General features: G+C 44.2%; 1 protein-coding gene across 2 annotated transcripts in view; it reads left to right on the forward strand.

Moving 5' to 3' along the window:
* FSTL4 (follistatin like 4) overlaps nucleotides 1–26,911 on the forward strand; it is a 584,589-nt gene that overhangs the window by 131,468 nt on the left and 426,210 nt on the right. The window contains exon 1 of one of the 2 annotated variants that reach the window (XM_058736366.1): nucleotides 16,877–17,033. The exons of the other annotated variant lie outside the window; for it this stretch is intronic. The gene's annotated coding sequence lies outside the window, so the exon portion shown is untranslated. Of the gene's footprint in view, nucleotides 1–16,876; nucleotides 17,034–26,911 lie in introns of those variants that run through there. 2 annotated transcript variants of the gene reach the window in all.

A 26,911-nucleotide genomic window follows, 5' to 3' on the forward strand; every position in this document is an offset into this window, starting at 1 on the left:
TTTTCAGGGAATAGAGAACAATAAAATAGAAGGGAAAATATCAGAGTTCACTTTCTTTTATAATTCATTATTTTTAAGGCTCCCAAATACATTTTTTAAAAGTAGTTATGGGGACACAAGTCTATATTTTCCATCAATTTCCTAATTAAACAGGATTTGGAAAGAAAAGTGTTTTGCTCACTGATAGGATTCTTTACATTGAAGATACTATAACGTGAGTTTTATAATAGTGTAATATAATATCTGAGCAGCTTGACTGGTTCACTTGCAGATAAGATTCTGCTGCATCTTACAAGCTATTCCTTAAATGATTTATCTTTTTTTTAATTGGTGAGAAATACAACATGTAGAATGGTTTCTTATAAAACCAAACATAGTCTTGCCATATAATCCAGCAACCACACTCCTTAGTAGTTGCCCAAAGGAGTTGAAAACTTATGTCCACACAAAAATCTGCACACAAATGTTTACAGAAGCTTTATCCAGAATTAGTAAAATGTGAAAGAAACCAAGATGTCCTTCAGCAGGTGAACGAATATATAAACCATGGTACGTCCAGGCAACAGAAGATTACTCAGCACTAAAAAGAAATGAACTATCGGGCCATAAAAAGACACGGAGGAATCTGAAATACATATTACTGAAATATGAAAAGATTACACCTTCATGATCCCAACTACATGACATTCTAAAAAAGACAAAACTATATAGATCATTGGCTGCCAGGAGCAGGGGGGAAACCAGTAAGTGGAACACAGAGGATTTTTAAGGGCAATGAGAATACTTTGTGTGATACCACAATGATGGATATAGTCACGATACATTTGTCAAAACCCATAGGATGTACAACATCAAGAGTGAGCCCTAATGTGAGCTGTGCACTTGGGGTGATCATGATGTATCAATATAGGTTCATCAATTGTAACAAAGGTACTTCTGTAAAGGGGGGTGTTGATAATGGGGGAGATGATGCATGTGCGGGGGCAGGGGGTATATGGGAAATCTCTATCTTCCCTTCACTTTGGCTCTGAACCTAAAACTGTCATGAAAAAATAAAGTCTTAAAAAAAAAGGACGGAAGGGAGAAGAAAGGAAGGAGTGAAGAGAAGAAGAGAAGGAAGGAGGAATTCTTTATTCCTTCTCCTCTTCCTGCTATGACAAGATAAAAGGGGATAGGGTTGATTTCTGAGTCACCATGAAATGTGGCCTGACCCACCTCATTGGATCCCTGATGTGAATGAAAAATAAACTTTTGTTGGGTCCAGCCGCTGAGATTTAAGGGTTTAGGTATTACTGCAGCATAGCAGATCCTATCCTAACTAATACAATTCTTTTCTCAAAGCTATTCTCACACTTTGTGGAGTCTTAGGCAGTGGTGTGGTCTGGTTCCAAGAGAGCATATGTTTCAGAGAGGGGCCTCCTATGACTCCGTTTGGGCCATCGCAACACTGTTGATGGCAAGATTTCCTGAGTGGTAGTTACCAGATGGGTGTTAGAGTCAGCCTCTTCGCTCTGGCCAGGCGGGTGCATGGATATGTTGATGAGATTCAGTTTTCATCTTTTGCATGGAATTGAAGTGGTCTCAATCCCTAATCAAGGAGACATGATCTTCCGTAGAAAGAACAACATCTCATACAAAATTGTGTGTTTTGGGCCATCTTTCATCTACCTTTGAAGTGATTCATGACTCTCTAAGCTAATAAAACACCTTGCTGAAATAAAACGATCTGTCCAAGCAAATAAAAACTCTGACAGAGTTACTGGATGGCATTTCCTAGGGAGCTATAACTATGATAGCTAGTTCATTGAGAACTAAGTAGAAAACCCAAACACTGACAAAGCTGCAAAGGAGAAATGGATCCCCACTGGGGGGAGTCTGTGCCAGGAAGCACTCTGAGGTCATAAAATATATGGACTCTCAGTGTGAGAGGACTTCAAGCAGGCACCCGGGCTGGCTTCTTGCCTTGGGCATGCCACAGCCATTATTCACCAGGCTTCACATATTTACAGAGCATTCCTTTTGCATCCACCTCGTGCCAGGCTCTGTGGGGCCGAGGAACAGAGGAGGCTGTATCTCTCTTAACAGGATGCCTGTAGATCTGCTGGGGAGGTGACATTTATTTGGAGACACAATGAACCACAGAAGGGTTAATGGGCTCAGCAAAGCAGAGACATACTAATGAAGTTAAAAAATTAAAAGGGAGCTGCACTTCAATGAAAAGATCAGGGTCACCCACTTCCAGTGTCCTCATTGTCGGTATCATCTTCTCGGAGTGGGATGGGGGACACTTGATTGGGACCCCTTACAGATTCTCAACAGATGGTCATTTGATCTATGCTCACATATTTCCAGTGTCTGGGAACTTATTACCTGTCAAAGCAGGTGTGTTGGACAATTCTTTATATTGAGTTGAAAACTGCTTTCATCTAACTTCTACCTACAGATATAAGACTTGCCCTCAGGATTAATATAGTGCGAGTCTAATCTATTTCCCACACAACAGTCCTGCAGATATTTGCTCCCAGCAACCAGGCCATGTCTCCCCACACACCTTCTCTCCAGGCTGAGCTCCCAGCTTTATTCAGAAACACAACCTGGCTTCCAGACCCCTCAGCTCTGATGGCTTCTCTGGCTTGTGTGGGCTGTTAGAGGCCCTGGTGGGAGTACTGCTGCTTACATTTACCTTGGTTGCCCTGCTGACTCTCGCCCACAGCAGGTGCTAGAGTACTTGAGGCTTGAACAGTTTTACTGCTTAAACTTCTCTATTGCAGAGTGAAGCTCCTGGAAAACTCCCCTTTCTGAACTAACTCCTCCATTGTTCAAGCACGACAGAAAGGCAGGCCATGCTATTAACACCACCTGTGTGACAGCTAAGCCCACTTTCCTCCTGCCAGTAATACAGCTAAGGCCTGTGTTAACATTTCTGTTCTCAAGTGAGGAAAGCTGTTCCCTTGGCCCAATGGAAGGGTATTGATGAAGGATATTGATATCTTTTTTTTTTTCATTTACTTACTTATTTTGAGAGAGGTGGGGAGAGAGAACAAAAGAAAGAGAGAGAATCCCAAGCAAGCTACACTGTCATGGAGGCTGAACCCACGAACTGTGAGATCATGACCTGAGCAGAAACCAAGTCAGACGCTTAACCAGCTGGGCCACGCAGGTGCGCCAAGGATATCAATATCTTTAAAAATATTTTTTTAATAGTTTAAGTCTCACAAGAATTTGTAAAACTAATGCATAGATCTCATATGCATCGTTCATGCAGCTTCCTCCAGTGATAATTATGCTACCATTATGCAATGTCAAAACCAGAAAAATGGTATTGGCATTTATAACTCAGTTACAGACCTTCCCGGGATTTTACCGGCAATCCTGTATGTGTGTGTGTGTGTGTGTGTGTGTGTGTGTGTGTAGTTCTGTGATGTTTTATCACATGTGTAGATTGAATAACTTACCACAACCAGGCACAACACTGTTCTGCACACCAAAGAAGCTCTCACATTACCCCCTAGAAGTCACATCCTCCCCCCAACCCTAACCCCTGGCAACCTCTGATCTGGTCTCTATCACCATAATTCTGTCACTTTGAGAGTGCTATGTCAGTGAAATCATAGGGTATGTAAGCCTTTGAGATTGCCTTTTTTTCCCTACTCGGCATAATGCTCATGGGTATCTTTTGCTTACATGTACTCATGATCATAAAGAATTGTCTGGTTTCATATTCTTGTTTTGCACAATGTGACAAGGCCGCCTCAGTGTATACAGTTAAATAAATAAGCCATTGAGTTGAGAGTGGGAGAGTGCCTCGTGCCCCCACAGCCGGTACCTTGAGCATTGGTAGCATGAGCTGGGTGATCCCATGAGGCTCTCCTGGCTGGGCCTTGCAGGGCTCCCCTGGGCTCTGGGACAGTGAATGACATAACCCAAACTTCTGCCTCTCTCTACTGTCTCTGTCCTTTAAAACGGTAATGGTGTTCATGGCCCGAACATTTCAGTATTTTAAAAAGGCAGGCATAAAAATCAAGAGTAATTAAACTTGTCAACCTATAGGTTTTTTTCAGGGAAGCATTTTAGCAGGGACAATGGGCTGTCATATTTCTAACTCCATGGTACATGCCTTCAAAGGGGGTCTGTATTCTAAAATTGTCTGATCTAGAGAAAAGTTGTACAAATTCAGTTTCTAACCTGACTTTGTTAAACTCAGAAGTGATTAGCCTTGGAGTAAGAATACACAAAACGATTTGGCAAATAATAATATCACTGCTGAGTGTTCCCAGTGTAGATGAAAAAGTAAGGTGTGTAAAAATTGAGGATTAGATAGAAAAGAGAAATGCTCATGTTTTAGGAATGTGAATAATTGTTTAGTGGGATTATCTGTTTACAGCATTGCACTCTACGAAGAATTTGTTTTTCCCCACCTTTTGAGAAATCTGGCAAGTTTAATGGAATGCAAATTTTCTAAAGCAATCCTCAAAAAGTACATATTTCTTGGCTATAGATCAGCTAATGTGTTTCATAGGTGAATCAAAGTAAAAATCAAGGCATTTTATAGATATGATCAAACATATGTATATGATCAAGCAAACAACATAGATTCTGAAGATACAATTATTTTTTAAATTCAACAAACATTTACTGAATGCCTACTTTGTGAAATGCCTGTCTGCTAGGCATCCAATAAATATTTGTTGAACAAATGAATGAATACACAAGGACAAGTTAATAAGAATGCGACTAGATATCTTGGATTTTAAAATGAGGCAAGTGATGGCAACTTCAGGATAACACAGGAGTCCTTAAAGAATGTGTTGTGATCCACATACTTAATCACAAAGTTGTCTTTATGAACTAGAGCTTTTTGTATTTTGTTCAAACCGATTTTAAGAAAATGATTAGTAAGCAGTATGGGTTAGGTGTTCGGAATCCACTGGAAGCCACTTTGCATGTTTTCTCACCAGAGAAAACAGTGATGCTACCTCTTTTGTTGGTATGTCCAAGTTGGGCTTGAATAATAGTGCTAACTTCAGGGGTGTTCCCCAGGTCACAGTGACAGTAAAGGATGAAATCAGGGTTTGCATACAGGTGCTCGTCTCCAAAGCAGCATCCCATACCCTCTACCATTCCTATTCTTTTCTGCTCCTGTTTGTTCAGTGACGCCAGTGTGGATTGCATTTGAGGTGGGCCTCAATGGATTTGCTGTAGCTCCTCAGAAACAATAATAGCTCCTTATTTTCCATCAAAGATTTACCCCCTCAGACTCCTCCTTTGATCAGTCTAAATTAGTGAGTGCAATTGGGGATAAAGAAAATTAAGATCGCAAGCAGGTATGGAGGCAGGTGAAGCGGAGAAGTAGGAGGGCCTCGGGACCCAAGTGGTCACATTGACATCAGTTTGCCCTTACCCACTGACACAGCCTGGGGAGATGGGACAGGGTGGGGACCTTGTGAATTTTGGGTTTGTGTACTGAGAAAATGGGCTGTTGCAAGTGGCTCTATGCCAATGCAAGCCCTGTGGCCTTGACCGCACCTTGACGCACAGGATGCAGAAGACCAGTGGCCAGCAGCATGGCAGCAGTGAAGGCCAACCTCTGCTCTTGGCACCCACTGGCAAAGGAGTTCAATCCTTCCAACCTCAGCTTAGACATCACTTCATATGGAAGGATTTGCCTTGCTGGATATTCCTGAGGTGTTCTGTCTTCCCCTGCTCTCTTGTCATTACTTTTTAAACCATCTATGTTGACTGTGAGTTCTAGGAGGGCAAGGAGACCATCTGCTTGTTCACAGCTTTGTATTCAAGCATAAAAGAGGGCCTAGGGGCACCTCGGTGTCTCAGTGTGTTAAACATCTGACTCTTGGTTCCAGCTCAGGTCATGATCTCACAGTTTGTGAGTTTGAGCCCCATATCAGTCTCTGCGCTGACAGTGTGGAGCCTGCTTGGGATTCTCTCCCTTTCCCTCTCTGCCCCTCCTACATTCTGTCTCTCTCAAAATAAATAAGTAAACTTAAAACAAAAAAGAGGGCCTAGAACAGTGTAACTTCTTAGTTAATAATCATGAAATAATCTGTAATGTTTTCCCAAGCAAGGGAAGAAATAAATGTTCTGGAGACATTTCATTTACAAGGAGCAAATGAAACCTGGAGCTTCTCTTGCTCTCTCAGTTTGAACATATTGGGTATGTAGGACTCCTGGCTTTATTCCCTCAGACCCTCATTCTTTTTATGGATTTTATCTGTTTTTCTCTCTCTCTCTTTTTTTTTTTCCCTGTTCCTTGCTAACCTCTTGCTCCTTCATTTATTCCCTTCCTTTTACCCTTCCATCTCTCCGTGTCTTTGGTTTGATTTTGTCTATTTCTCTGAAATTCTTTTTCTGGAGTATAAACATACATACTGATAGCTTAAGAAATTGATAAGGGATAAAGCTATTGTTCTTTTTTTTTTTAATTTAAAAAAAAAATTTTTTTTTCAACGTTTTTTATTTATTTTTGGGACAGAGAGAGACAGAGCATGACCGGGGGAGGGGCAGAGAGAGAGGGAGACACAGAATCGGAAACAGGCTCCAGGCTCCAAGCCATCAGCCCAGAGCCTGACGCGGGGCTCGAACTCACGGACCGCGAGATCGTGACCTGGCTGAAGTCGGACGCTTAACCGACTGCGCCACCCAGGTGCCCTAAAGCTATTGTTCTTAATAACTTAGGAACAACTACTAGGACAATAAAAACAAAATGTATAATTTTCACACCAGCTGAAGAAAATTACATCCACCCAGCAGAATATACACAAAGTAAGGGAGAAAAAAAGCAGGTATGTAAAATTGGAAGCATAAAAAAGGCAGAAATAAATATTATAATATTTGTAATAAATATAATATAGTTAAAATTATAATAAATATAAATAGTTAAAACTTATTAACCAAAGTATAGACTCTCTAATTGAATTAAAAAGATAAAATCAAGCAATATATTGCTATAAGATCGATAAAACCAAAAATATACAGAAAGGATAGAAAAAATTTACCCAAAATAAGTCCAGATAAAGATTATAATATCAAAGTAATAATTTAAGACATTAGATATTACAAGGGGAAAAATAAAGGTGTTATATATTGATAAAACAAATAATATATCAAAAAATATAGTGAACATGAACATATATGTCCTATACAATATAAAGTCAAAAAACATAAAGCAACAACTGATAAATCTAGGATGAGAATAAATCAAAAGCATAGTTGAAGATTTTAAATACATCCTCTCCAATGACAGTAGTTGAAGCATATAGAAATAGGCAAAGATAGATGATCATAGTAATGTAGTTTATCTTTCCCAGTCTATCCCCAAGAAAAAAAGTACTTTCATATATACATGGAACAGACACAGATTACATCCTAGTCTACTTTAGTAAATGTAAAGGAATCAACATCATGTACACAACACAATGTTCCTGACAATGATGCAACTAAATTGAAAAAGTCCTATATCTCTAGACATAGGAAAAATACTGCCAAATATCGTTGGGCTATAAAAGTAATCAAAGAGAAACTATTAAATACTTAGAGGTGAATGGCAATGAAAACACCACACATCATATTTTATGGCTCATATTCAAATTTACTCGGAAGTAAATTTATAGCTTTAAATACTGCAGAAATTAGGAAAGAATACAAAAACAGAGTAGGGCTTTCAACTTAGCACATTCAAGAGAGAAACAAGGTAAAACCAAATAAACAAGAAGGAAGGACCTAAATAAGAATGCAGGCAGAAATAAATAAATCTAGAGAACAAAAACAAATGGGAAATGAGCAAAACTCAAAGTGTTCTTTAGGAAGACTAATGAAATAGATAAGCCTCCGGCAAGACTGGTAGGAGAGGGAGAGGAGGAAGAAAATGTGAATAAACAAAATATAAGTGAAAGAATGTGTGTACAGCTATGTGCTAATAAATTGGATGCTCTGATGAGCTACATAATATTGCAGAAAAATGTAAAAATGCTAAAAGTGGCCTGAGATCTTAGAAGTGTAACCCTTGAAGAAACCGAAGTGGAATCTTCATCACCCTTTCCAGAAAAAGCCCCAGCTCCCAATAGTTTTACAGCTATGTTCAGTCTTTCAAGGAAGAGATAATCCCATTCTTACAAAGTTGCTATAAAAAAATAGGAATGGAGAGAAAACTGTTCACATAATTTTATCCGATTACTGTGACCTTGATTCCAAAACTGGATGAAAGCAATTCAGGAAAAAGAAATTATGGGCCAATTGCACTATAAACATAGGTGTGAAAATCCTAAATATGTGAGCTAATTAGAGGTAATGGTTTAAATTGAATTTATCCAAGGAATTCTAGAAAGTTAAAGCTTTAGAAAATCTATTAATGTGATTTAATGTATTAATGGAATAAAGGAGAAAAATCGTGTCACTTTAGTAGACGCATGGGAAGCATTTGAGAAAGTTCAACTTCATGAAAAAAATAACATTATCTGAGAAAATCTGAATAAAAGGAAAATTTCCAATCTTAAAGGCTATCTACTAAAAACTTATTATTTTTTTAATGTATTTCTTACAGCATAGTTTGTGAAGGAGGAGTTTGAGGCAGCCCAAGAGTGTTGCTTTAGGAGAATGGATAAGAAAATGTAGTCTATACATTTATTTCTTAAAAAAACCCACTACACAATAATTGGTAAAAATAAACCAGGTTTATATGTGGTCATGCAAATAGAGCTTAGCACAGTGTTGAGGAAAGGAGAAGGAAGTAACATTTTGAATTATCACAACAAACATATATAAAACAACATTATATAGTTTTGTTGGATACCCCATGTCTAGTGGCATTAATGAATATGTTAGAGATCGTACCTAGCACAGGGCAGAAGAGATATGGAAATACGAGGCGAGGGGAGAGGATCAAAAAATAAAACCAGAAACGAGTCTGCACAGTGAAGCGTATGAACTGTATGATTGAAATGAACTGTGTGACTCATTCAACTTTGTGCACTCAGGACCAGAAGAAAATATTTAAAACTCCTGTCTATTCATTGAAGGTGGTAACCTAGGTACACCCCAGTATCTCCTTGGGGCTAACTTTTCTCCTGAGCACCTGGGCTCAGAGTTTCCTATCTTGCTACGTTCTGGCTGCCCACAGTGTTTCTGCATCCACTGTCCTCTTCCAGGCCGGGCCAGCCCTTCACGCCACATATATGCTGGACCCTGCCCCAGGTGTCCGGGAGGGGCTCTCCCAGAGGCCTGGAGCAGTGGAGAGGCAAAGGAAGGTGGGTGGTCACAACATTGTAACAACCAAACTCCCCATTGAGTTCTAGACTCGTGTGGCCAGCAGTCCAGTGACAGACACCTCAAAAATTTTTATTATTTTTTTAACGTTTTTATTTTTGAGACAGAGGGAGGGAGGGAGGGAAAGAGAGAGAGAGAGAGAGCGCCAGCCAGCCTGGGAGGGGCAGAAAAAGAGGGAGGCACAGAATCTGAAGCAGGCTCCAGGCTCTGAGTTGTCAGCACAGAGCCCGACACGGGCCTTGAACTCACGGACCGCGAGATCATGACCTAAGGGAAGTTGGACGCTTAACTGACTGAGCCACCCAGGCGCCCCAGATGCTTCAAATTTTAAATGTCCAAAAGTGACTTCTGGATTCTCCACCTGCTGCCCTGCACTTGTGACTCCCCTAACCCTTCCATCTCAATAAATGACTCTTCTCTTTCACTCAGACCCCACGATCATGGCATCGTTAATTCTTATCAAGTGTAAATTCACTCTATAGCCCAAATCCAACCACAATTAAAACGCCACCCTGTGAGACTATATTGCTAAGTGAAATAAGTCAGAGAGAGACAAATACCATATGATTTTACTCATATGTGGAATTTAAGAAACAAAACAAGTGAGCAAAGGGAAAAAAGAGAGACAAACTAGAGAACAAACTGATGGTTACCAGAGGGGAGGTGGGTGGGGGATGGTTGAAACAGGGGATAGAGATGAAGGAGGGCACGTGCTGAGATGAGCGCTGGGCGTGGTATGTAAGTTTTGAATCACTATATTGCACACCTGAAACTAATACAATACTGTATGTTAACCATACTAGAATTAAAAAAAAACAACAACAACAGTATGGCACACACACACACACACACACACACACACACACACACACACAAATATGCCACCCTAGTCCAAGCCAACTTGTCTGTCATCTGTACTACTGTCATGGCCTCCTAATTGGTCTCCCTTCTTTTGTTCTTGTGCCCTCCGTCTGTTTTCCACCCAGTGACCAGAATGATCTTTTAAAGACATAAACTTACTCTCTTGCATGAAAACTCCCATGGCATCCCCATCATATTTGGATTAAAATGCCAGCTCCTTTTCACGACCTATGCGGCCCTATGTGGTCTAGCCAATAGCATCCCCTCTGGCTGCTATTCCCACCACACAGTCCGGTTGAGTCCTCTCCATGGCTTTGCTGCCTGCATACACCAAGTCTGCTCTTGCCTGGCGGCCTTCACACAGGAGTCCCCTCTCCCTGGAATGCTCTCGCAGCTGCCATTGGTGCCTTTGCCACATCCCCTTGGGCCTCCACATTTCTGTGCACACAGCCTGACTTCAACCTGCCAGCAGCTGCCTTTCATTACCTGGGCAGTTTCTCTCAGAACAGGTTTCTCCTCTGCTTGTGCAAATGGCGAGTCAGACGTGCCAGAGAATGAATTCCCCCATGAAAGCAGTCCTCCAACAATGACAGGGGAGTTGGTGCATGAATACTGTAGCTCTGGCAGCCCTTTGGGTGGAAGGAGATTTGGAGGCATGTGTTTTACACTGGATCCCAGAGGCCCCAGCAGGATGAGGTTCCATGTACCCACAGGGCTAACTGACTTGATGACGCACCCATGCGAAGCTCCCTTCCCTTCTCTGTTTCACTTTCCTACCCCCCCCCCCCAACCAGGGCTTCCCGTAACTGCCTCTTTTAAAAAAAAATTTTTTTTTAGTGTTTGTTTATTTTTTAGACAGAGACACAGCATGAACGGGGAGGGTCAGAGAGAGGGAGACACAGAATCTGAAGCAGGTTACAGGCTCCGAGCTGTCAGCACAGAGCCCGACGCGGGGCTCGAACTCATAGACTATGAGATCATGACCTGAGCCGAAGTTGGATGCTTGACCGACTGAGCCATCCTGGTGCCCCTGGAACTACCTCTTAAACTGTCTGCCCATGAATCTTTGTTTCAGTTCTGCTTCTGGGAGAACCCAGACCAACACAGTACCAACTCCAACAGGTCTCCTAGAGAAGCGACATCGCACAGTGGTTAGAAGAGTGGATCCTGGGATTAGATTGCCGGGGCTTAAAAGCCTGGCCCTTCTGCTTACTCGGTAAACTTGGGCTCTTGTGCTCTATTTTCTCATCTGTCAAATGAGAAGTGATCAGAGCTATTTCAATGGGGGTGTTCAGGGGTTACAAGATACCATTTATTGAGTGTTTACTACATGCCAGGCTATGTTCTACATGAAACACGCTGATTAATGCTTTTGATCCTCATAGCAACACATTGCTGTCTGATACTATATTCCATTCACTTTGTTCACTCTTTGGTGACTGTCTCCCTCAATAGGGCCCCCAGTCCACAAGCATAGGGACTCACTGTGTAGCTGACCACTTTATGCCTAGCTCCTAGTACACTGCTCACAGCAGACACTCACGGCACATTTGTGCAGTAAGTGACTCTTAATCAACACCATTCTTAAAAGGACCTTGAAGGGTCCCCACTGTGTACCTCTCGCTGGACAACAAGATGGCATGGTTTGAAAATTGCTTTTGAAAGCATCATGTGCTGTGAGTAGGGGTGGGCATTGTGGGCTTGACTTCGGCTGTATGTGTGGAGACAGGAGTCCTGTTGGAGGCTCAGCCTTAGTCTAAGTCAGATTAGAGGTGAAGATATATAGGAAATGCTGATTCCTGAACACAGGTAGCAGTTATTGGGAGGAAGGGGTGGGCCTGATAGGTGAGGGAGGAAAGAAGGGAGATTCTGGGGTCTGAAGCCTGCTTCCAGACTACATGTAGATCCATAACAAACATAGGAGGAAACGGGTGCGGGGAAGAGATGCTGAATCTAGTTGGAAATGTGTTGGCTTTGAAGTCTGTGGGTCACCTGGTGAGGGCAGAAATACGGTCTGCAGCTTAAGACTGAGGTGACATGTGGAGATGTAAATTTGTGGGTCTGTTATGGCATGGAAGAGGTTGAAGCAGTGGAAGGGAGTGGGATCACCATGTGTCCAGAGAGAAGCCTTCTGGACTTCTTCCTCTGGAGAGAACACCAGACGGTTCGTTCTGAAGATCTAGATGGGGCCAGGGCAGCCCTGAGGACTGTGTACCCCCTGGGAAGGGCCTGAGCCCTGCCTTCTCTGTGCCTTCCTTTGCACTAGTCCTAGGTACTCTGCCTCAGGGTGTTTGCCATTTTTCTCTTCTTTTCTGTCCTTTGCCTGGAATCCCCATGGCTCTGCACTCAGCTCTGGGAGGCCTGCAGGGCAGGTTAGGGGAAATCCCTTTCATAGGACCAGCCCCATCAGCAGAGGTCCAGGAGGAAATAGAGCAAGAAGACTTCACTCAGAAGCACCAACCTTGGAAAACCTCTGGGGATATAGGCTGTGACCATTGGTGACCCAGAGCAGTGCAGAGACAGGTAGAATCACTGGCCAGGGCGCCAGTGCATGAGGACTGTCCCCAGGGGTTGGGGGGTGGTGGTGGTGGTTCAGGATATGAGCGCTGAAGTTTGGCCACCTTGACTTTGAATCTCTATTTTGTAGCCTGGTGTCTTCTGGTAGGTAACTTCTTTGAGCCTCCCAATTCTAGTATGTAAAAAAAGCAAAAGAACTGTACTCCAGAGGGCTGTCGTGAGGATTAAATAAGGTAAGTGCCCTAAAGGATTCACTATGTTGTAAGTCTCAGTCACTGGTGGCTGCTATGATTATCAAGCACACCGTTTACTCAAAGGGAAAGAGAGCCTAGAGTTAGGAACAGGCTGGGTAAGGCCACTTGGCCTGGGAGAGGCAGGGCAGTGGGGGCTGTTAGGAATTGACTGTTTGCCTAGAAACGAGTCAGTTGAGCTCCCCCGCCCCCCACCCCAACCTTTTTCCTGCCCAGGCAAGACTCTTTTTTGCAAGTGCAGAAGCAGAAGAGGAGAGGTTGAATGAGCACGTGAATGAAGGCATGAAGGAGTAAACAAGAAATAATGAGCCTTCGGTTATGGCCTATCAGCACTGACCTTTCTCCGATTTCACAGCACTGCTGAGTGTGGGGGTCGCAACTGAAATGAGGTCTGGGGAGGTCTCTCATCAGTTGCATGCGTGTGCGTGGGTGTGCGTGTGCATGCGCGTGTGCGTGCTGGCGCCTGTTGAGATTAACATGGGAATAAATCACAAATGTTTAATCTTCTTGGTCCCTTGACAGGCCAGTTAAGCAGAAGTTATCAAAGACATAATTTTACTTGTGCTTCTATTTCAGTTTCCATCCATCTTAGCGCAGACAGTGGGGGACTGTAAAGTGTCTCATGAATTAGTAAAGAGACATCAACGTATTCAGCCTTTACTGCTGTATCGACTTCATTTTAGGATTTGACCACAATAAACAGCGAAGAACTCATTTCCTGCCCAAGATGCAGAACAGTTAATCCTCAGCAGGAGAGAGAAGATTCTAGGCAGGGGCCTGAGTTGGAGCAGGGAGGGATCCTTTCCTGAGAAAGAGAGTTTCCCAGGCCGGTGTTCAAACAGGGGTGTGGGCTTATAACCCAAAGAGTTTGGGTTTCTGTGGAGACTTCCGACTTGGCCGAGTTGCCTTGCTGTGTGAGCTTCCCCTCAGAAAGCCTGTCTACTGAACAGACAGGGTCACAGGGACGAAACACTGTGTGATCTATAGAAGTCTGTGAGTCAGGATGATGAGATGTTTGAACTGGAGGGGATTTTAGAATTCCTGTCACTCCCTTCACCTTAGTTTCCCACCCACAGAAGGAGGAGGCTGAGCTCCATCACCGCTAAAGGCCCTTTTGCACTAACAACCCACGCCTTGACTCAGCCCTCATGTGCTTGGGGGTATGACCGTGCATGTGTGTGGGGGTGTCTTGTTTTGGGTAAAGCCTAAGGCAGCATTACTTGACACAGGGAGTGAGCATGTATGTACAGGGTAATTTCTGGATATATGAGCCCACTCCAGGCGTGGACTGTGGACAATTTTATAATCAAAATGAAACACCTAAAAGATGAGATGTGGGCAAGGTGCCCGTTCTTGCCATGATAGCTGTGGGCACGTCTTCTTCTTCTTTTTTTTTTAAAAAATTTTTAAACATTTTTATTTATTTTTTAGACAGGGAGAGACAGAGCATGAACAGGGGAGGGTCAGAGAGAGGGAGACACAGAATCCGAAACAGGCTCCAGGCTCTGAGCTGTCAAGCACAGAGCCCGACGCGGGGCTCGAACTCACGGACCGCAAGATCATGACCTGAGCCGAAGTCAGCCGCTTAACCGACTGAGCCACCCAGGCGCCCCTGTGGGTACGTCTTCTAATTGGTCGTGTCTTTGTCACATTTGAGTTTATCTAATATATTGATTGGAATACAGTCTGAATATCAGTGTTAAATAGCAGGAGTGGGGATTTTTGTTTTTAATTTTTAAAAGTGAGTGCTGAGTTCCTTTCTGTGGCCTACAATGTTAGTGCCTAGCAAACCCTTTGAGGCCAGAGGACATGACGCTAATGAGAATCCTGTGACTCAGGAGGCAACCGTGCTTAGCTTCTTCCTTAGACTTGTACTGGGAGGGGGACACCTGGGTGACTCAGTCGATTAAGCATCTGACTTTGGCTCAGGTCGTGATCTCATGGTTCGTGGGTTCAAGCCCTGCGTCAGGCTCTGTGCTGACCGCTCAGAGCCTGGAGCCTACTTTGCATTCTCTGTCTTCCTCTCTCTCTGCCCTTCCCCCAGTCATATTCTGTCTCTCTCTCTCTCTCTCAAAAATAAACATTAAAAAAAAGGAAAAAAGAACTACTTTTTTTTTTTAAAAAAGAATTGTACTGGATATACCCTATGTGGTAGATCAGTGCCTACTTTATTGAGTTGATATGTGATCCCTCTTTTGGAGGGATGGGGGGAGGGTGTTAGCCCAGAAAGGAATTGATCACCTTGGAAAAGTTGGGTCCTGACAATGTTTTGCCCAGAAGTGGGGACCACCAATTATTAAACTACACAGCAACTCCCTAGGGCTACTGAATTACATGGGAATGTTTGCCCTGGCACTCCTTGGCCCCCAAGTTTTTCAATTCTTATTTCTTCTTTTTTAATTTCTACTTACCACCTCCTTTACTCTCTTGCTTTTAGCTGCCACTCATTGGCATGTACCCGGTTCTAGAATTACCCCTCATTCCTTCATGGCTACTGCCACCTGTTTCTTATGAATTGGAAAATCAGATTATCAAGAATGTTAGAATTGTGTATGGCCTTAAAATAAGAGATTAAATAAACACTAAAGAGGGCAGAATGAGGCTAGAGTAAATGGATTTCAGGATTTCTGAAGAGAAATGTGCATAAAAGTTTGGCCTTTGGCACAAGGCTATGCATGTATGTTTGCCTCTTCTTGGTTCTTAGCTTTGTGCTATAACCTAGAAAGGAATAAAGAAATGACCTATGGATGTAAGGTGATTTTTCAGAAGGCTCCTCCAGAAAGACCACCATCTAGGATTTCAACATAAGCCTTCAGTTGTCTTATAGGTCCTGTGTGTGCTCGGTTATCACAGATTTCTTTATCTCTGCTCCCTGGAAGGTAAATAAGTAGTTGAGGAGTGTTTAGACCAGTGGACATTCTACCCTTTTCTGGGGTCACTTTCTCAGAGTACTTATGGGGTGAGGGATGTTGGGAGTGGTAGTCAACCTGCAGAACTCAACTTACTGAGGTGGCATGGTCATAAAACATAGACTGTTCGGTAAGTAGTGGATTGTTCAGGTATTCAGGATCTGTTTCTCAAACACTGTCTCCCCCATACCGTCTCATGGTGCCTCCACCAGAGTTAAGCCCATGGTGAGCACATGGTAGAGCCAACTGGGTGGGGTATAGATGTTAACAAATTAGATCCCACTCACTGGAAGCCTCCAATTACAGGAGACTCTTGATGCCACATGAGATACAGGACAAGCGTCTCCTTTAGAAGACCCCCTTCCCTGCTTGTGCAGGTTTTCTATGCGCATTGTTGTGTAATGATGTGTGTGGTGTTGGGGGTTAGATCTAGGTGGCCAGTGGTTCCAGTACCCCATTCGTAGGAGCTGGAGTACTTTTCCTTGGGTCCCTAAAACAACTGAAATTGGGTTAGGTTTCCATATCTGGAAAGACTTTATTGACATGGTAAAGGATGTAGGAGGACATTTCCAGATTCCTCTCTGTGCTATTGTCTTCCTCACCATGTCCATCTTCTCATCTCAGTAAATGGTACTGCATCCGCCTGGTTACTCAATATCTTGGCATCATCATTCACTAATGTCTTTCTCTCATACACCACATCCATCGATTCTCCACAATTCTATCTCCCAAATGTGTCTTCAGTCCATCTTTTTCTCTCCATCTCTGAGGGGTCACCGTAGCCCATCTTCATTGCTTATCTAGAAGACCGCAGTGGTCTATTAACTGGCTACCCTGGTCTCTCTAGATCCCCCTCCAAGCTATTTCTCACCAATAACAGAAGGGATTGACATAGAACCTTAAATTGTCTCACAGCTTTCCAGCCTCAACCACCAGATGCCTTTTCACCACAGAATAAAATGCCAAGACCTTACTATGGCCCCTAAGTCTGTGTCCTGGCCCTCCTTACCCCTCTGACCACATTCCAGTGACACTTGACTTCTTTGTTTTTCTAGAACATGCGAGTTTGTTCCCCACTTCTGGGCCGTTCGTTTGTCTCCTCTGCCTGGACACTCTTCCCTGAGAGCTTACTTTGTCTGGCTACCTCTCATCCTTCAAGTCTAAGCTCAAAGGTCACCTCTCAAAGATGCTTGCCCTGACCACCAATCTAAATAAGGTACTGTACATTTTCCTCTCAGTACATGACTGAATACATTACAGTTTGTAATGGTTTCTCTTTGTTTAGTTTTTCATTACCTGTTTGTTCCCCTAGACTATATAGTCAAAGTATAGGGACTATGTATGTGTTGATTACTGCTGCATCCTCAGAACCTAGTGTATGAGTTTCCTAGAGCTGCCATGACAAAGTACTGTAAACTGGGTGGCTTAAAACAGCAGGAATTTGTCTTCACACAGCTATGAAGATCTTAAGTCCAAAATCAAGATGTCAGCAGGGCCAGGCTCCCTTCCAGGGCTCTAGTGAGGATCCTTCCTTGCCTCATCCAGCTTCTGGTGGCTCCAGGCACTCGTTGGCTTGTACCTGTATCCAGGCTCTGCCCCCACAGTCACATTACTTTCCCCTCTTCTTTCTGTCAAATCTCCCCTGTCCCTCACTCTTTTACAGACACTTATTATTGTATTTAAAGCCCACCCGGATCATTCAGGATAAACTCCTCCTCTCAAAATTGTTAGTCACCTCTTTTGCCTTTTAAGGTCATATTGACAAGTTTTGGGGATTTGGATGTGGAGTTATCTTTTCATGGGCTGCAAGTCAGCTCACTGTACCTAGTGAAGTGCCTGGTACCTGGTAGGTGCTCCAAAAAATGTTGAATGAATGAATAAATCATAACAGCCAGGACTTCTGTGATCAGAGAAGCGAGGCAGTTTGCCTCATTGACCCTCACTCGTGATTCGACATATTTGCCTAAAGGCAAAAGGTGTCCTTTCCAAGTGAGTGCTCAGCCTGCTGCATTAGCATTTACCCACACCTCAGGTGTGTGTTTCGCCCATCATGCCAGCACCAGTGGTATCTCTCGGGCCTTCTCTTTGTTCAGAGACCCTCTGCATCTCCCATGGAGGAGGAAAAAACAGACTCCCTAATGCAAAAGGAAAGCCGATATATCAGTTAGGATCTTGAAAGGAAACAGGTTTCACCCAGATGGATCAAAAGAAGAGGTTTTAATGAGAAGACTACTGATATTGGTATGGGAAAGGTGAAGGGGAGAAACAGGGGTGGTGAGGTCACCAGTGGAAAGCTATCACCACCTTTAGGACCAAAGGGGAAGGGGGAGGATGTAATGTTGACAGAGCCCCATGAGAGCTAAGCTATGGAGGAGGAGCTATGGTCGGGGAGAGATGATGTAAAAGCAGGGGAGGAGTAGAGAAAGACCCAGCCTCTCTCTACTGGTGCTTTGCATGGGCAGAACCCAACCAGAGCCAGAGGACAAGGGAACTGGTAGGTGCTGCCCATGGCTCATAGAGGTCAGCCTCCTGGGGCACAGAGCTGGGAAGAAGACAGGGCCTGGGCCTGGGTGAGAAGCAAGTGGAAAATAACAAACAAAGCAGGTCACCAGTAACAAGTCTGGGATCAGAGAAGCAGGGGGAAGAAGGGGCTGTCACCTGCTCTAATACAAGTGAGCAGTAAATAAGAAATGTGGGATTGATCTCTCCTTTCCTCCTTCCCCTCCTATTGCCACTTCCATGTAGGCAGGGAGTCTACCTCAGTGGTTCTAACAGTGGCACTACTGTTGTCTTCCCTCTGAATGCTGGGGATAGGAAAAGCCCAGCCACCGAGCCAGCTTTGCAAAGGCTCTGGAGGATGCAGATGCTGAACAGTGGCAGAGGGAGAGGCTTGTGGAGAGCAGGGGCTGAAGCCCACCAAGGCGATACTAGTAGGCAGGGAGGGGGCTTCAGCAGGAATTTTCATTCCACTGTGGGTTTCATGGGGTCAATCCCTGTCCCTGCTACAGGATTATAAAGAAAGAGAAAACCGTAACTTTTTACTTGCATCTTGGAGCAAAGGAGAAGATGAGAACTAGAATGATCTTTCTCAGCGAGCCAGAACTTGAGTGACCAAAGAGCCACTCCAGCTGAAAGCATAGATGAGGTGTCTCCCCGGAACAGCCTGGCACCGAGCCGAATGCACGCTCCATCTCCTAGCAAAGAACATCCCTGTGGCCCTGGGAGTGACACAGTTGACAAAGTACGACACCCTTGCCCTTTCTCCCACTGTCCTTTCAGTTTGATAAGTTGCATTTAAGGAATTTCTTTTTTTTTTTTATTTACTGGCACAATAAAATGAGCTTTGGAAATGTGAGAAAGGATGAGTTGTCTCCCCGTAAAGTGCTAGAGTTAGAAAAGCTTTGTTGTGTCCTTGGGTCTTCTCTGATGCTGTTTTGTGTCTTCCTGAATTGCCTGCCAGGCTCTCGCCTCCCTCCTGCTAAGCATGAGGTAAGACCAGCTTCACTCTGTTTTCTCTCTGATCCTTGTGAGCTCTGTGGCCTGTGCTGCCTCTGGGGCAGGATCTCACTTTATTAAGCAGGACAATCAATTAGTCTTGTTCATGCTGTACTACATCATGGAGCAGTTTCTCTCAAGACAGGGCGTAGTTCTTGGGTCTATTGACAGCTCTCTGGGAGGGACGCCTTCCACCGGGCAAGCCGCTCTGCCCCGGATTGTGGGTTGAGCCCTCTGTCCATTGTAAAGAACTCCAGAGGGCCACTGTGATAGTGTGTGCCAAGCCCCCAGTTTGGGGAGTCAAGACAGAAGCCCCACAAGGGTGGCCTGGTGGACACAAGGCCTGAAGGAACATCCAGGACAGAACAGAGGTCTCCTGATTAAGACACAATGGCCCCAGGTCCAGAAAAGCTCTGAAGAACCATCATACTTTTTCTTGATCGTAGAAATACCTTTAAAGTTTGGTGGTTATAATAGTAAGTAAAACTCATTGAAACAAGAATTGTTTGAATTTCAAACAATTCAAGGATATGTGGAATAGTCAATGAGATTCCTTTACCATCTCAACCCACAGAGCTGGCTTTTCAGCACTGGCAGAGTATATGTCCAATTTTTTAAAAATTTATTTATGTATTTTTGAGAGAGAGAGAGAGAGAGAGAGAGAGAGAGAATATCCCAAGCAGGCTCTGTACTGTCAGCGCAGAGCCCGACCTGGGGCTCAAGGTCACGAACCATGAAATCATGACCTGAGCCAAAACCAAGAGTCAGACGCTTAACTGAGTGAGCTACCCAGGCACCCCCCACGTCCAAAGTTTTTAATATCTGTATCACATACACACATATATGTATGCTTGAAAGCTGGGGTCAAACCTACAGCTACCTTCCTGTATCCTACTTATTCTACCTTAGAATGTATGAACCGTCTCTTGCTTTTACATATTTTTTCAGAATACATTTCTGAAATGATGCTCACAAGTTAAATATGCAAAAGTGAATAATTGACATACATTTTCTAAGGTGATTGGTATCTCACAGCTCTCAATTATTCTGCCATCTTGTTCATATTTTCACCATTTGTTCTTACACTTTGCAGGTGAGCGCAAAGTCCAGAAGCATAAGTCCGATGAGTAACAAATCAAGGCTAAAGACTTTCTCCTTGTGGTGCCCCAGTGATTTGTTTCAATTTTATTAAGCCTCTAAAACCTTGTCTTCTTGTTGTAAATATCAACATTTTAATTTCTCTTCCTATTCACTTTTATAAGGCAACAAGGGCATGATGTGATAAAACATTCAAGGATAATTGTACAAACCTGCCTGGCCATGCTCTTTAACCTGGATTGAGGGCTGGCAGTCAGTGCCACCCTGCAGCCCTCGAGTGTACCTCCTTCTGTTGAGTTCTGAAAGTCCAAATCCAGCACCAGAGTGGCGACTTATGGGGTCCCCATGTGTGGTATTCAGAAGTGTGGTCTATTTGCAAGTTGAAATTGTGAAGTCAAGGATACCTATATCCTAGATGTCTTTCCAGGCAGTGCAGGCTAATTCTGCTCCTTAAGAAGAAAGGAGCTTAATAGAAGCAGATCAGGCGTCTTGCAGACATGTTGGGGTCAAAGAACTGTGTTCGGAGCTCTGCTTCGAGGAACTACGGCCAGACCCATGCTGCACAACTGCCCTGATAAGAAAATGCCTCCAGGAAGCCCTAGGTGCTGCAGTTGGCCCTCCTGGGACTGCATCCTAGCTGGAATCATCCCTGCCGCTAGCCCTGATACTACTTATGTGTCAGAAACTCAGCCTTACAGGTTCTAAGGCAGGCAAGCTCCACCATGCTCCTCACTAGTAAAATGCTGCCCATCTCTGAGCCTGCTTCCGCATTTCCTTCTTGAACTGTTGTGTGTTGCAGCTCATTGGCAGAACAGGTTACATACATACCTGAGTCCTGGCTGCAAAGGAGGCTGGGAGGTGGGACTTCTGGCTACTATCCTGGGGAGAGGGTATCCTAACACAGTTAATTCCCCAAACATTAGAAGGATGGGAAGCAGCTGTGAATGCAGAGAGAGAGAGAGAGAGAGAGAGAGAGAGAGAGAGAGAGAGAGAGAGACTTCTACAAGTACTCGTAGCTGTCGTGCATGATTTTAAATACTTCATGGTATTTCATTTTATGCATATACTATAATTCATTCAGCAAACCCCTTAACATACATTCAAATAATTTCCTTTATCTTGCTATTGAAAATTAAAAGCCAGGGACACCTGGGTGGCTCAGTCAGTTTAGCGTCCGACTTCAGCTCAAGCCACGATCTCACGGTCTGTGGGTTTGACCCCTGCATGGTACTGTGTGCTGACAGGTCAGAGCCTGGAGCCGGCTTCCGATTCTGGGTCTCCCTTTCTCTCGCCCCTCCCCCACTTATGCTCTGTCTCTCTCAAAAATAAATAAAATTCTAAAAATTTAAAAATTAAAAGCCATACTACAATAAACGTCTTTGTATATATGTGTGTACCTACACACACGCACACACACACACACACACACACAAATGTATTTTTATACTTTGACTTATTTTTATAGGGTTAATTCTCAGGTTTAGAAGCCCCGGTCACAGGATATTTAAAATCTTATTTTTTGATATATTGTATAACAATGTCTTCCTAAAAGCTTATTGAAGTGGCTTTCAACACAGGTCATATTTAGAGGAGTTGTCAAGTTTGGGGGGTTTTAATGATAATCAAATAATAAAATGATTAAAACATGCATATTTTTATAGAGTAGAAATTAGATATTATTGTAATTGTTAGTTATTATAACCAGAATATTTTGAATAAATGGAGTGGCCCCTTGCCCTCCTAAGGCTGGTAACGGAAAGTTAACTGTACTAGCAATTCATAGGTCTATGCATGGATTTTCCAGTCTGTCAAAAAGAGCACTGTGTGTGGGGTCTTTGTGATCCATCTCTGTGATGCTCCCATAAGCTCTTAGGAATATTGACTCCAAGTTGCTCAAAGACCACAGGGTTGCTGCTTATGGTTGTACAGTAATGATCCCATGGCTTCAGGAGGTGCTTTTTCACACTGTTCTCTAGGGAAATTGTGCCCATGGAGTTGTGCAGTGCACAACAGGTACCACATAGTACAGAGCACCTCTGCCATGCAAAGCACAAGGAGTCACTTGGAAGAGTCCTTCCAGCACTCTTTGTGGACTTTTAATTCATTTGTCTACGGTAACTGATTATGAAACATTAAGCCCGTTTCCCTTCCAGAGCAGCAAGGCAGCTAAGGTGACGGCTCCTAAGTACATAAGAAATGCATCTTGAATTCTGTGACATTTTACATTCCCAACTTTGCCCAGCGGCCAATGGCTCCTTCTTGCAAGTGACATATTGATTGTACATACGTGCAGGGTGACTATATCATTCTCCATATTTTGAGCTCATCATCTGTTATCCCATTCTTATTGTCATCCTCGGTCCAGACAGTATCAAATTGGAAGCAGTAGTGTAGAAAATTACGAACAAATCAGAAAAGACTACAGCTGTGAAATGAGTCAGGCCATTGCTCTCCACGTTTAGCATTTCCTCTGTTGTAAACACCCCACTCCTTTCTGTGCCCTGTTAGGAAGTCCCAGAGCCAGGAGGGTGCTGGGATAATCATAGCTAAACTCTGACCTTGCTTTGAAGTTAGGTATAAGGTGTCCCTGAGAGCAGCAGATTCTGCTGTCCTAGAAACCGTGTCACATCTTGGAGACCATGGGGTGGCTCACCAAGGTGTGACAGTGAGGAAGCAGGGATTGACACATGGTGATTTATGCCGCTATGAATGGCAATTTCACTCTTATAGGGCACCAGGGATGGCCTGTTCCCCCAGGTTTTATGAGATTCGCATTAATCACACCCCTCCAGGTGGGTTTGTGACCAAGGGGATAATGAAAGGATGCCATGTTGCTAGTTGGCATGAAAGTAGGCGCCGCTCCGTCAGGGTGGATAATTTCACGCATCATCAGAGTGAAAAGCCTTAACGATGGCATGTGGGCAAGGCGCACCTTGTCACCGTGAAAACCATAGGCTCCTCTGTCATTGTTCCGTGCCTGTTGTCACTTTTGTGTTTGCTTAACGTACCTGTGGTGGATGTGAATGGGGCTTGCATTTTAATGTTAATCAGAACCAGTGCAGAGTCCTTCTTCTTCGAAAAAGTCAGTTCTACTCTTTACACTGGTTCACAGAGTCTGGGCAAGGAGAATGGGGCTGGGGAATGTCCCTGTACCTGGTGCTGATCCTTCTGCATTTCTCGGAAATAACTGTGGCTGGGGATGGCCGTTTGTCTCCCACCCGGCTCGGTCCTGGACTGGTAGCACAGAGACAGTAGATGAAAGCTTGTGTGTTCCCCTTGTTGTGGGCCCACCTGAGGCTGAGCTGTGAGAGGTAGTGTAGAGGGAGAAGGAACTCCCCCTAAGAAAGGCCTGGCTGCAAGCTCCATTCCATGTGGGCTCCTCCTGTGCATTGCCCTTCCCTGCCCTTAAGAGGCCCTCCCCTTTTTCTCCAAGAGATCCTGCCCTGCCTGGAACTCTCCAACTTGCCTTAGAGCTCTGAGTTTGCTTTGGAAGCAAGGCAGGCTCTGAGGACAGGGTGAGGGCCCCTCTCACGGAAGGGGCTAGGGTTGTTACGACCTTCCAGTGTCCTCCAGGGTTACCCTATGAGCTTCATGCATCTTTTCTGTTCACTTAGGGTTGGGGAGAACCTGATGGGCTATCCACAGACCCTCCCCTCTCTGAATCTGAATGTCCTCATTCATGTATTAAATTATCCAATCAATATATACTTATGGATCTATTGCCACACTCATGTCAGGATTGAGGACACAGTAATCAACTAAATATATAAAAGTCCAGCTTTAATGGAGCTTATATTCCAGTGGGAAGAGATCAACAAAAGCAAACTATAGAGATGGTTGGAAGAAAATAAGTATCATGGGAAAAGAATAAAGTAGGGAAAGGAGACAGGCCATAGTAGGACGGGGAGGAGTGGAGGTTTTAAGTAGGCTTGTCAGGAAAGGCCTTGTGGAGTTGCAGAGCTTTGCAGAGAAGGGAGTTAACTCAGTGGGTGTCTGAGGGAAGAGCATTCTCAGGCAGGAGGGGTCTGGAGCCTGTAGGAATCACCATGAGGCCAGTGTGGCTATAACAGAGTATGGAAGGGGGAGAGAGGAGGGCACAAGTCAGAGCAATGTAAAGCTTCATTGTGGAGGGTCTTATAGACCCTTGTGAGGACTTGGGATTTTCCTTGGGGTGAAATTAGAAGTCTCCAGGAGAGGGGTGAGGAAGGGGAATGACATAGTCCAACTGATGTTGGAGAGGACAACTCTGAATTCTGTTATGAGAATAGTCCTGGGTGGGTGGATGGAGCAGGAGCTCAGTGATGCAGCTGCGTTGATGGTGGCTGGCAACAATGGGGGCATGGCTGCAAATGCAGTGACAAGCTGTCTGGTTTGGGGGAAGAGGAGCTGAGAAGATTGGCCGGTAGATTGGATTGAGATGTGAGGGAAGGGAAGAGCGAGGATGGCATTAGGGCTTGGACTGAGCCACTGGAAGGATAGAGCTTCTCTTCACCAGCTGATCTGAAAAATATTATGTGGTGCAGCTTTGGGGGTAGCCAGGCCAGGAATTCAGGCTTGAACCCCCTAAGTCCGAGATGCCTGTTAGCTCTTCAGGAGGAGATGCTCAGGGAGGTTGGATGCTGCAGCTCAGGAGAGAAGTCTGGGCTGGAGACACAAGTCTGAGCTTTCATCTCATACCAGGGGATGAAGGCCATGGAGTGAAAGCACTCTACGACAACATAGTGGGTGAAGACAGAGAAGAGATCCCAGATCTAGGAGCCAGAGTTTGTCAACATTTAGAGGAAGGAGATATAACAGGAACCAGCATAGCAGACTGAGCAGGAATGACCAGGGTACCAGGGAGAAAGAAGCCCAGGGAGAGTGATATCTCAGAAGGTGGGTGGAGGAAACATTGCTAACACAGGAAGCGATAGGCTGATCACTGGACTGCAAGTTCATGTGCACAGGGACCTTATTATGTTCTATTCTATGCTTGATCTCCAGCCCCTGAAGTAGGACCTGGCCCCTAGCAGCTGCTCACAAAAGAACATTGTTGAGTGAATAAGCAAGTCAGGTAAGATGAGGATGGAGAATTTTCCCCTAGATGTGGCCACTTGGAGGTTGTGCATGACCGTACAAGAGCAGTTTCAGAGGAGTAATGAGGATCGAAAGACTGTTTGGGGCCAGTGCAGGCATGGGACAGAGAATCGAGAAACGAGCTTGTAGCTGGAGGAGGTAAGACGTCAAGTCCATTCTGACCTGTCACATCATTAATGGGGCCATCTTCCAAGGGCTGGCTTTCATCTTGTCACTGCTGCTCTTCTATAGCATAAAGCCCAAACTCCCCTGCCACACTCCAGCTGCTATCCATCTTCTAGCCTTTGCTTTTTGCTGTCTTTCTACTCACGCTTCCATTCCAGCTGAACAGTAGATCCAGCTGTACTCATTACCAGCTGTGCAACTGTGAGCAAGTCGCTTAGCCTCTCTCTAAGCCTCAGTTTCTGGATAATTACAGTATTTTCCTCATGCAGCTGTTAAGGGAATTAAGTGCTGGTATTCAGTTGGTATTCAATAAATAACAGAAATTTTTATTCCTGTTTTTGCACATTTGCTTTTGCTGGTTCCAGTCTCCCCATAGTCCATCTATCACCATCCTCTCCAAGATCCTATTCAAGACTGTCCATTCATTTCTGCATAGTAATAATAATAGTGGTAGCAGCCAATACTTACATAGTGCTTGCTTTGCACTAAATGAATACATATATGAATTTATTTAATTCTCAGAGCAATCCTAAATGGTAGGTTCTCTTATTGTTCTTGTTCTGTAGAAAAGGAAACTGAGGCACAGCGTAGTTAGATGCCTTGTCTCAGGTTGCATAGCTTGCCAGTAGAAGAGCCAGGTGGTTTCATTCTTTTGCCATTCAGTAAGCCTTTACTGAGTGATTGCTTTGAACCAGACCCTGTACTGGACATTGGGAGTTTAGAAATGTTAAGACTTTGTCTGTGCCCTTGAGGAGCCCACAGCCTCGCCTTCCTGACCACTTAGGGCCAAGGCATATCTTTTGAACTCCCACAACGCTTATGGCCTGTCCCATTCATGGAGTGCTCAGGCTGCTGAGCGTTCCCCTGATGTTTTACTGGGTAAGCAATTTGAGCTTGGGTTTCTGTTCTGGGGCTTCTGAGTCTTAGGGTCTGAATCTTATCTTGCATATCACCAGGACTCAGTAAATATCTTCTATAAAGTGGTCGTTTGTACCAACAGTCTAAGTTGTTTATTCATTCATTCATTCATTCATTCATTCATTCAACACTTATTTATTGAGGAACTGTGATGAGCCAAGTGCTAATGTGGGTCCTGGGGACTCAGTGGTGGACAAGAGGGAGGCCCTGCCCACATGGTGCCATGCACTAAGAGCTGGCACTGGACTGCAGGAGTTTACTGCCTCCTACCCTCACACACGGTCATTCATGCCCACAGTAGGGCTTTTTCTTCTCTCTCCATGTAACTTAAATTGTACTCCC

Source organism: Neofelis nebulosa, chromosome 1, assembly GCF_028018385.1.
Source record: "Neofelis nebulosa isolate mNeoNeb1 chromosome 1, mNeoNeb1.pri, whole genome shotgun sequence".
Lineage (NCBI taxonomy): Eukaryota > Metazoa > Chordata > Mammalia > Carnivora > Felidae > Neofelis > Neofelis nebulosa.